The sequence below is a fragment of the Electrophorus electricus genome, chromosome 17 (assembly GCF_041902795.1).
Source record: "Electrophorus electricus isolate QZ-2024a chromosome 17, ASM4190279v1, whole genome shotgun sequence".
Taxonomy (NCBI): Eukaryota; Metazoa; Chordata; class Actinopteri; order Gymnotiformes; family Gymnotidae; genus Electrophorus; species Electrophorus electricus.
The window spans coordinates 1,783,234-1,792,958 of record NC_137513.1 but is presented as its reverse complement, the minus strand read 5'-3'; the positions used below and the strand labels follow the sequence as shown (position 1 = coordinate 1,792,958).

Here is a 9,725-nt window from a genome sequence, read left to right as displayed (position 1 = left end):
ACCACTTCTTCTACAGCTGTTTAATTTACTCTAAACTGAATTCCTAGTCTGATTTCTTTGTGCATTGAGCGATTTGAATAATAAGTTGGTAATACTCAACATCCTATAATACTTTGATTCTGTGTTGAGGGGTGGCTGCAAAAGAACATTTACACATGAATTTTAACTGAATATTCAAAAGCAGAATGTTTTTAATCAGTTGTTCGTGTTGGTTGGTGATTGTATGCAAAAGACATGCAAATGAGCAATAAACTAACGACCACTTGACCTACCGTGTGAATAAACGGAGTGTGTAGTTGGCCAGTAAAACAGTAGTCTTTTGTGTTTTAGTGTGAGAACTTAACGCGATACACAAACACGAGTTCATACACAAATTAACGGACCCGGGAGTGCATTACAGCTCTCCTGAGACTCGATGTACTCCCCACTCTTACCTCGTAGCTAGACGGCAAGTGGAGAAGACCCCAAAATGGCACCTCAAATGCAGCTAGCTCACCATAAAACGGCACAAGGTACGCTTCTGACTCATCCAGTGAAATCTTTGACTATTCAGCTCTTAATCTGTTCACTGAAGCTTAATGACAAAACTTCTCAATGGTCCTGCTTTCCTCCTCATTTGTTTTTAAAGCTTCTAGAAAATGATTACACTTCTCAAAACCATGAGTTTCTAATAAACGTTTAATTATTCTCAAAGGCTACAAACCTGAGGCAGACATAATCACAGAAAATGAGCTGCAGAGAGAGCAAGCGGGTCTCTTGATGAGATGAGTGCCCATTTGCATGAAGGCTTTCGAAATCATGTTTTTTATGATAATGAACCAGAATAGTCTCACTATAGTGTCACACACGGGCCCACACACCTTCAACTCACCAAAGAAATTAAACCAAGAAGGAACGCAACATACTCATATCCATGACCAATAACCAAAAAGAGAGAGGCAAATCTCACAGACTGGCTTCAAAGGCAAAGTCATTAGTGCAGCGTGGCCTGATTGTTTTCACTGATTTTCTGTCCGTAGGAGGAGTAAATGGATGTCTTAGCCCTGCAGCTCGAGACTGGCTATTAATTTCCCCGTGCAGCTCTGGCCTGGTGGGCCAGGGAGAGCAAGAGCTGATTAAAGTAGATAAGTGTTAATGGGGATAGATTCCTCCACAGTAGCCCTCTGGACTGATGCAGGGCCTCCATAACCACTGGCCTGTAATGGCCTGTGACTCTTATTGACTGTTATTAATGGCCAATCGGCCTTGAAAAGAAGTGTATTGCCTCTGTGTGTTGTTAGGTGTAGGTCAAGATGCAAACCACCTGCTATTCTAGGCTCCTATATGCCAAAACTCCTGGCTCAGCCTGTTATTAGGAGCAAAGTCACGTTAAGACTGCCATTAGCTAATGCTACATTATGCACTGTTAATGACTACAGAGCCTCTCCATCCTGCAAAAACAGCACCGCAAATTGACCGCCAGGGCCTGACTGACAAAATCAAAGGAATCTGGACTTTGGTGAGACCCAAAATGAAACGCCAGGCCTCTTGTATTTCAAAGCACACCTAACCACTGAAAAGGGTCCCAGATGCCCTTTCGCTTAGATGATACAATGTTGCGTCTACTCCACCAGGGATAAATTAAGCATGGGAAAGTTTTAGTGAAATCCTTATTTTCCAGTTAATCAAATCTTGCCTAATCAAATTAGGAGCCATAATTCCCGAGGATGCGTGGCACAAAAGTGCATTATTCCTGCCTCGGGAAGTGAAAGGGCGAAATCAGTGTGACGCCATTCCCCTCCGCTTCAGTGGGCCTGAATTGAAGTGCTCTTCCGACTGACCCAGGACTAAGAGGCAGGGTTGGAGTAAACTCTGGCACTGTTTAGGTTCCCAGCTCATTAAAGAAGCGCGTCTGTGGCCTCCTCCAGAGGGGACTCAGCCGGTCATTAATGAGACACTTGTGTAGCTCCCCCTGGATGGCGGTGGTGAACAGGCGCCTCTGCCACACACACAAACACAAAGCACCTCTCACAATGAAGCCGAGGTCTTTTTACCCCTGCTTGCTACGCCGATCAACAACATCTACAAGATAATTCACAATAGAATTGGGGGGATCTGAATCTATTTAATAGCCTTAAAAAATTCAATATTGCATCTGAAATATTTCTGACCATTAGGTAGCACCTCAGAATTTCTGCCATACGGAAGGTCCTGACAGATGTACTGAGGGTTGCTGTGTTGGGCAGGTCCACGTGATCATCGAACGCTACATGCAGTAAGTATGCAGTAAGCCTGACGGTTTGCACATAAGCGTTTTCTTCTAACACGTGACAGCTAATGAATATGGCTCTTCAGATGTTCTGAACTTGCCTTTCCATTCATTGCTTTCAGTGTTAACAGCCTTTTATGGGGATTCTTAACACCTATTCCATAGTCTCTCAAGGTCAGTCTGCTGGCATGAAGAGATGGAAAAAAAAAATTTACTGAGAGGCTCAATCCCTATTCATTTGTCACATTTGCATGCATGCCTCTATACTCCATCAGACAAAGAGCATGCTAGCTTAGTCATTGCCCCCTACCAATTACAAATGAGTCCATTAAGCTGTCTGCATCAGGCCCGGCCTCTTCATGGTAATGGCTTGTGAGATTTCCATCATAATCACGAGGCTCTCGCTGCCGCTGGGAGCGCGGACCGAGGAGAGTCCGTGAAGACGGAAACTAAATTCCTTCCTTTTTTTTCCCCTCAGAATACATGTTTCGGGAAAAACACAACAGATATGTCAGAGATGGATATTTCAGGTGACAGGCAGCAGCTGAACAGGTCTGTCAGTTACGGGTCCTTGTTTTGCCGTCTTCGTTCAACGGGGTGCCTTCACCTTTATCCTGCAGCTAAATCCAAGCTCAAGTTTTCTCTAGATCGCAGCCTGAACTTCAATCCGTGTAATGGCTTAAACTGCACATGCAGCAACTGTTGCTTTCCCGAGAGCAAGCTGTGATAAGATTCTCTCCGGTTAGCCCCTGCATCCCCAGGCTTTTCACCCTGTGATGCTACCTCCCCGGCTCATTGGTGTAGGGGCACGGCCCACCTTCCCGTCCCACCATGCAAGATAAAGCGCTAGTGCTTGATCTCTCTATATTTCACATCCCAGCACATCCCCCAACTAGCAGCCCTACATACTGAAAATGATGGCAGCATTTCACCTTGAAGACATCTAGAGCAGTGGTAATGCAGTGCCCCGGCGCAGCGAGAGCACGAAGAAAGATGACGGGAGCTGGGAGGTATTAATCACCAGGACAGTGAGAGGTTCAGCCTCCAGCCGCAGAGGGAGCCGGATAAGCTCCTGAAATTGCACTGCCCTCCGCAGGGTCCCCGCGTCTCACTGCTTTATGGCAGCCGAGTCCCGGAGGGCGCCTTGACGATGCGCTAGCCTCCGAACCCGTGCCGTCAGAAATGATCCATGAGCGTCATTAACAGAAAATATCACTTCAGTCGACCCGCGATCGTGCTTCGCTAAGGGTCACATTATGTGCGAAGAACAAATTACGGTCCAAGTACATTCAAATAGCCCTTCAAAAAAAAAAAAAAAAAAAAACCAAGGGAAATGGTGATATGTCATCTGTGACAATGGCCTCTGGTGTGAAGCCAACAAAAACACGAGGGAGGACTCATGAAGTGACAGGGTGAGGTTCTCTCGTACCTTCTGTCACTTGGCAAAGTGATGCTAAAGAAAACTCCCACTCACACACACCACAAAGAACTTGTGGTTTTAATCAGAGGCCCAATCAACACCTTTGAACATATATCTCAATAGGCCCCTCATACTAATGACTGTTTATCAAGCAGCCAAATTATTAGGAGTGAAGATGAAATTTAATCAGTGTATGCTGAAAGATGTCCTAGATTTGGTATTTGGTTTGGGTCAGAAATGTGCTTGCATGGTTTTTGGGTGGGTGGGTGGGTATGGTTATTGTATGACAAACAACAAACTTTGACCAGTGCTTCTGAATCACCTTAATGACCCTTGGACATTTAATTTTACTGCAGCTCAATTGGTCAGTGGAATATGCAATTAATAATGCAATGCTTGGGTTAATGCCTCTCGATTATGAGTCCAGAGTGATCTATAACTACCAAAACCTGCAGAAGTATGGCATCCATTATCCTGCGGCATTTATGGTCACGACAGGCTGATAATACCATGCTTGAAACAACAAAATCTCTTTCGTAAATTAGTTCTGCATTTTTGCCTGTGGATTTTGGGGAGAAGAATAAAAGAGCGTTTGTGAGTTCTCCCGCCCAATATCAATTTCAAGGTCCATTTGCTGCCTCCTCCCCGATCTCCGCCATGGTGAACAGACGGCGGCGCCCTGACTGTGCGCATATGGCACAGGGCCGGGAGTCCGCCGGAGCTGATAATGACGGCGGCGGTGGGCTGGCCCGCCGCCATGGCCAGCACCGGCGCGCCGTAATTGACAGCCGCGCGCCCACCTCCCCCTCCCGCAGAGCTGAAATGCGACGGCACCCGCTCTCTCTCTGGCTGCACGCTCCCAGATTCGCACGCGCCGCCTCGGCCGGCGGGCTCAGCGGGGGCAGGCCATCCAATTTACAGCTCCGTCCAGTGGCGCCCCTGGGCGCCGTCTCCAGTCCAGACGGTCCGGGCCTAATGATGAGACCTTCCGGCAGCTCATACATTACTGGGACACACACACACACACACACACACACACACACACACACAGAGTTGGAAAAGCGCGACCGACGCACTTTTCGGTTTTCCACACTGGCTCGGGAGGCGGCTATAGAGAATATATATATCTGCACCACGCAATGCCTCGTCTCGTCCAGGATCCGAATTCCAAGAATCAGGCTGGTGGCCCGTAGCCTGGAGTCCACAGGCACGCGCTGCATCACGGAGAAAAGAAAGTCAACTTGCACTGGCCTCCCTTCTTCCCGGTGGGAGCTGAAACTCGGCCAAAATACTTCCTAAACACACTATGAAGAGAGAAACCTCACGATCAGGAATACATTAGAAATTCTGTCAATATGTGTGTTGGCTTAAGCCTTGGTTGCTACCCGGGAGCTTCTCGCCGAGGAGGGTCTCGCATGGTGAGATTGCAGCCGGCTCCGCTCCCACACACGGACGGGAGAGTGGACCTCCTCGGCCCACTGCTGAGAATGCCTTGGCACGCCGATGCGGCGAAACAAATTGCGTTCTGTGATAGCGCCGCGTGAGACTTGGCTTCACCACCGTCCTTGGGATGCATACCATCTGTCAGCTCTGCACCTCCGCACGGAGACATCGCATCAGAGAAAGACACTCAGCACTGCACATCGCCGTGGACGAGAAAGACCCGCACATTTACTGGTAATAGAGCATTTCACGTAGAATATTCTACAGCTCACTCTAAATGGACAGGAGAATATAATGACTGATATACATTCAATGTAACGAAATGTTGATTTGTTAATATTGTTGCAAAATAAATCCACAAATTCTCCTACTTTGGTATGCCACTGTACTAAAGTAAGCTAACGTTTATGACAATGTACCTGTTTAGGAAACGTCAGTTTGGGGATAAAGGAAAACTGACTCAACCTTTGGCACAAAATGAACCTCTTGCCTTGAACTACTGGAATGAGTTCCTGAAGGAAGATGGCTTACTTCATTTTGACTGAGAGGAACGTACGTGACTGGATCCTGCGCTCATTCTCGGGGCCCCGGGGATTAAACGCTGACGGAGATCCAGCAGGGACTTAGTTGAATCCCCTTTGATGACTCTGCCTCTCAATAAGCAATTAACCCTGATCCCTGTCTGCGTGTCCCAGCGAGGGCAGGGCAAGCCGGGCTGAAGGGTCGTCTGTCAGCTCCACGGCAGATGGTGTGGGCCGTCTCGACCCAGCAGAGTGAGAAGGGAGCTTTCAGAAACTGGCGCTGTCCACCAGGCGAGCAAATGATGAGGTCAACTCATAACACCGGGGATTGGAGAGGAGACTGGGAAAGAATAGTCCATAGTTTTTAAAAGGAAGACATTGTGGCTCTACACACACACACACACACACACACACACACACACACACACACACACACACACACACACACACACACACACACACACACACACACACACACACACACACACACAGTTGCGCTGAAATGCTTGAGGTTTAAGATGGATTCCATAATTGATACTCAAGCACTTCCCCCTAAACGTTAACACAATCTCGTAAGGATATGCAGTTAGCACTTTAAGCAGGCCCACACACCTACGCACGTCATTCTTGAAGGTTAGTCTATAACAAGCTACAAACTCCCCATTTTCCTGTATTGTAGTAATGCTCCGAGACAAAATTTTGTAAATGACGCGTGACAGGTGAGCTTCGCTACCGTCCTTACCACACTGAATGTGTCAGTCTTTAACAGTCTTTTGGCCCCCCTGATTACAATGACATCCAGCGATGACAGCTTACTTGACATGTACGCACTCAGATTCACATCGGCTAATAGCCATTTCTCGTCTCCCCAGGGTTCGGCAGCCGGGCCAACCGATAACAAACCTGTCAGGACGTCTTCGGCGGGAAGACGCGCTCTACCGCGCGTGAGAAATTAGGCACGCGATGGAGAAATACTGAGTGTGGCGCGAGCGACATATAGCTGTGTGACAGAATTTGTTTTATCCGCGGGCACAAAATGGAAGTCGCCACGGCAGCTGATTAGGTCTTATCGAAGCTGTTTCGAGCGAGCGCCTTTTTACATTTTTCTTATCTCCAAGCAGCCAACACCGGGAGATCACCAAGGTTGAGCTGGTTAGCCTGCCATCTGAAGCTAAAGAAATGTGGCAGGAGGATACAGACGTGGCGTGGGAGAGCGCGAGAGAGCGCGAGGGGTGGGGGTGGATGTAGCTACTAAATACATTCAGTACATTCAGACAGTTTATAAGAAACGATATCCAATGGGGTTTAAGTACTTAATCCTTTTAGACCATATCAGGACTTGGTTGTTCTTCTGTTCCCTACATATCAATGTTGTTTGTAGGCCTAAATACAGGGCTGGGAAGATTACTTTCAGAATTTTATGAATAATCCAACTGAAATTGTAATCTTAAGGATTACACCTGAGTGCAGTATTCTGGCCCCAGAAGCAGAAAACCCATTCAAAGTAAGGCCCATTAAAATATGATACACAGAACCCTGTAATTATAGAATTACGTATGTATACCAGTGTTTATGCTTACAACGAACTAACACTGGATTAAACGATGGAAGCAAACACTTTGGTTAAAACTACTGAGAATTTCCCTGATAGCATAAATCCTACAGGGTCCTTAAAAGCCTAGAAGTCTTGATCATGGGGAACTTTAACTAAGCACAGATATTACAAAACTATATCTGCACTCAACCTTTCTTTCTGTCTCAGTTTAGGTCCTCATGGTGTTCATCAGGTATGACACCACATCCTTTTCCCAGCTGGGTGACCATTCAAACCAGACAATACCAACAGCATCAAAACAAGTGATGCTCCTTCAAATGGCCACCTGTATGGTGCTAAATCTCCATGACTCAAGTAGTACTCCAGATGCCCGTATTATCAACTAGGTCCAAGGCTATTGCTGTTTCACATGTAGAAAAGAGAAGTAATATCCCTGTGCATTTTCCCAAGATGAGAATGACACGCTGTATTCATTTTTAATTAATTATGCATTATTAAAAACTGTTAATTAGCACGAAACTCCAAATGGCCGTCCCTGGTCCAGTTGGTCCCGTTTTGGCTCCTTGGAGCACCTTGGCGGCGAGCGCATCGTCTGCTGGTGTCCATTTACTCCTCAATGCTGCGACATAAGTCAGTAATTGGATGAGGCTTTGTGATCAGATGTTCTCCAGGAGATGCTAATTCCACTCTTTCTGACCTGCCTAATCTGCTCAAGCGAGCCCGGTTCAAGCCGGGTTAATGGGCTCTGTCCCCCACCCTGCTGTTCGTGGGACGCCAATCAGGCAGCATATGGTTCGCATACGCTGCAGATGCATATCAGCTACCCTCACAGCGACACAGATGCACGTGACCGTGCGCACAGAAAACATGGCCTATTGATAAACCAATTAAGGTCCATGTACTTGTCCCCAAGTGAATATGGGGGACCTTTTCAGAGGTTGTGCCGATGCAAATGGGTATCAGGTAACACCGCGACTGATAAAAAATCATTACTCTGACTGTAATCGTTCCAGTTTACTGGAAGGTTGAATTTCTTTTCCTCCCACGGGAAATAACTACTAAAACATGATCTTTCTGTTCGGCTGACGTTATCAGTGAAGTTCCGTGTTTAGGGACAGATAATGAGTTCCTGATTCTAGTGAACTGACCTCAGTCTGGAAAACAACTATATAATATAACCATTTTGCATCAGTCTGCTGATGGCTTTATGCATGTTTGTGTATGTCTTTCATCAATCTGGTATCTGTTTTGCAGAAAACACTTGGCTCTGTCTGAAATATGAACTAATCTACTATATGCCAGTTGCCTGAAGGAAAGATGATTATAATTTAGTGCCCCATTCAACAGAACGCTTATGACGTCCTGCCCCGAGCATCCAAGGAGTGTGTGCTGCAGGCCACAGGTTACCTGTGCTCCGCGAGGAACTAAATCTCACCCTAAACACAGGAATTATCTCTCCAGCCAACACCAAATGCTCCTTTCTTCCTAAACAAGGACTGGCTTAAAGCACCCCTGCTTTTCCTTTGCTACCCTGTACCAGCATGTAGCAGAGGCAGCTCCGTGTTGCAGTGAACACCGATGCCTTGGCCTGTGAAACCAACGCGATTAAAAACGTAATCCTCTCCTGCGTCACCCTTCGTACCAATTCGCGAAGGAAATTTGTAGGCGATTAATTAAATTCCCACGTCTGCGCCTGGCAGCCATTAGTCCTGGCTCTGCTTTCCGCAGGTCGGTCAGGAGCAGCAGGCGGTGTGCCAGGTCGCGTCACCAGGGGCAGCCAACCTCAATAAAGCCCTGCTTCCCTTTCGCCCTCGACAGCCATCATCTCCCCTTTTTATTGCCATTCATTTTCCGCCGGCAATACGATGCCGCCATTATGCCTGACTGATGTGGGGAGTCGGAGCAATTTCCTGAGACACTTAACGCCAGGTCACATGGGGCTGGTAACATGAGAGAGAGCTACGGCCATTGAGAGGTCGCTTCGAGATGAATGCCAATCCAGATGTTAAGTCAATGGCTTGGGGTGAAGAACCGCTCCCCCACCTCCCCCTCAGATAATCGGCAGAGGATGCAAGTGTTGCGCTTGCATTTGGAAGGACAGCAAAATGATGTTTTTGCACCACCCGAAAAGAAGTGACTGAGAGCAATAAGTTATTATAGCAACCCCAATCAGATATATTCATAACCGCCTCATAAAAAAGAGTGGATATGCAGATGAACTCATGCAGGCAGATGCTTCGCCTATGTGATAGAATCCATTACCATCGCATTTTTCTGTCTCCTTTTCATCGCGCCTCCCGTTACGTTATGGGACATATCCTTTTGCATGGGCAGAAAGGGCGCATTACGCACAGATAATGATGACTTTGTTATCCCTGCGGTCTGGGAGGCCCTTCTCCCTTCTCCCCTAACTACAAATGTCAGCCCAGACAGCCAATTACAGGAGTCAGATTACTCCTTCTCCGCTATCAGCCCAGTCTCCGAGCCCTTACACGGCGAAGAGCCAAAGGTAATGCTCCCCGGGGTCACAGTCAAGGC

General features: G+C 47.2%; 1 long non-coding RNA gene across 1 annotated transcript; it reads right to left on the bottom strand.

Moving 5' to 3' along the window:
• Positions 1-3,623: 3,623 nt before the first annotated feature.
• Positions 3,624-5,560, bottom strand: LOC145651897 (uncharacterized). Its single transcript, XR_014117985.1, has 3 exons — positions 5,054-5,560; positions 4,802-4,972; positions 3,624-4,674 (listed from the first exon to the last, which is right to left on the bottom strand). It is a non-coding gene; the product is annotated as an uncharacterized LOC145651897 (long non-coding RNA).
• Between the last annotated feature and the right edge of the window lie 4,165 nt (positions 5,561-9,725).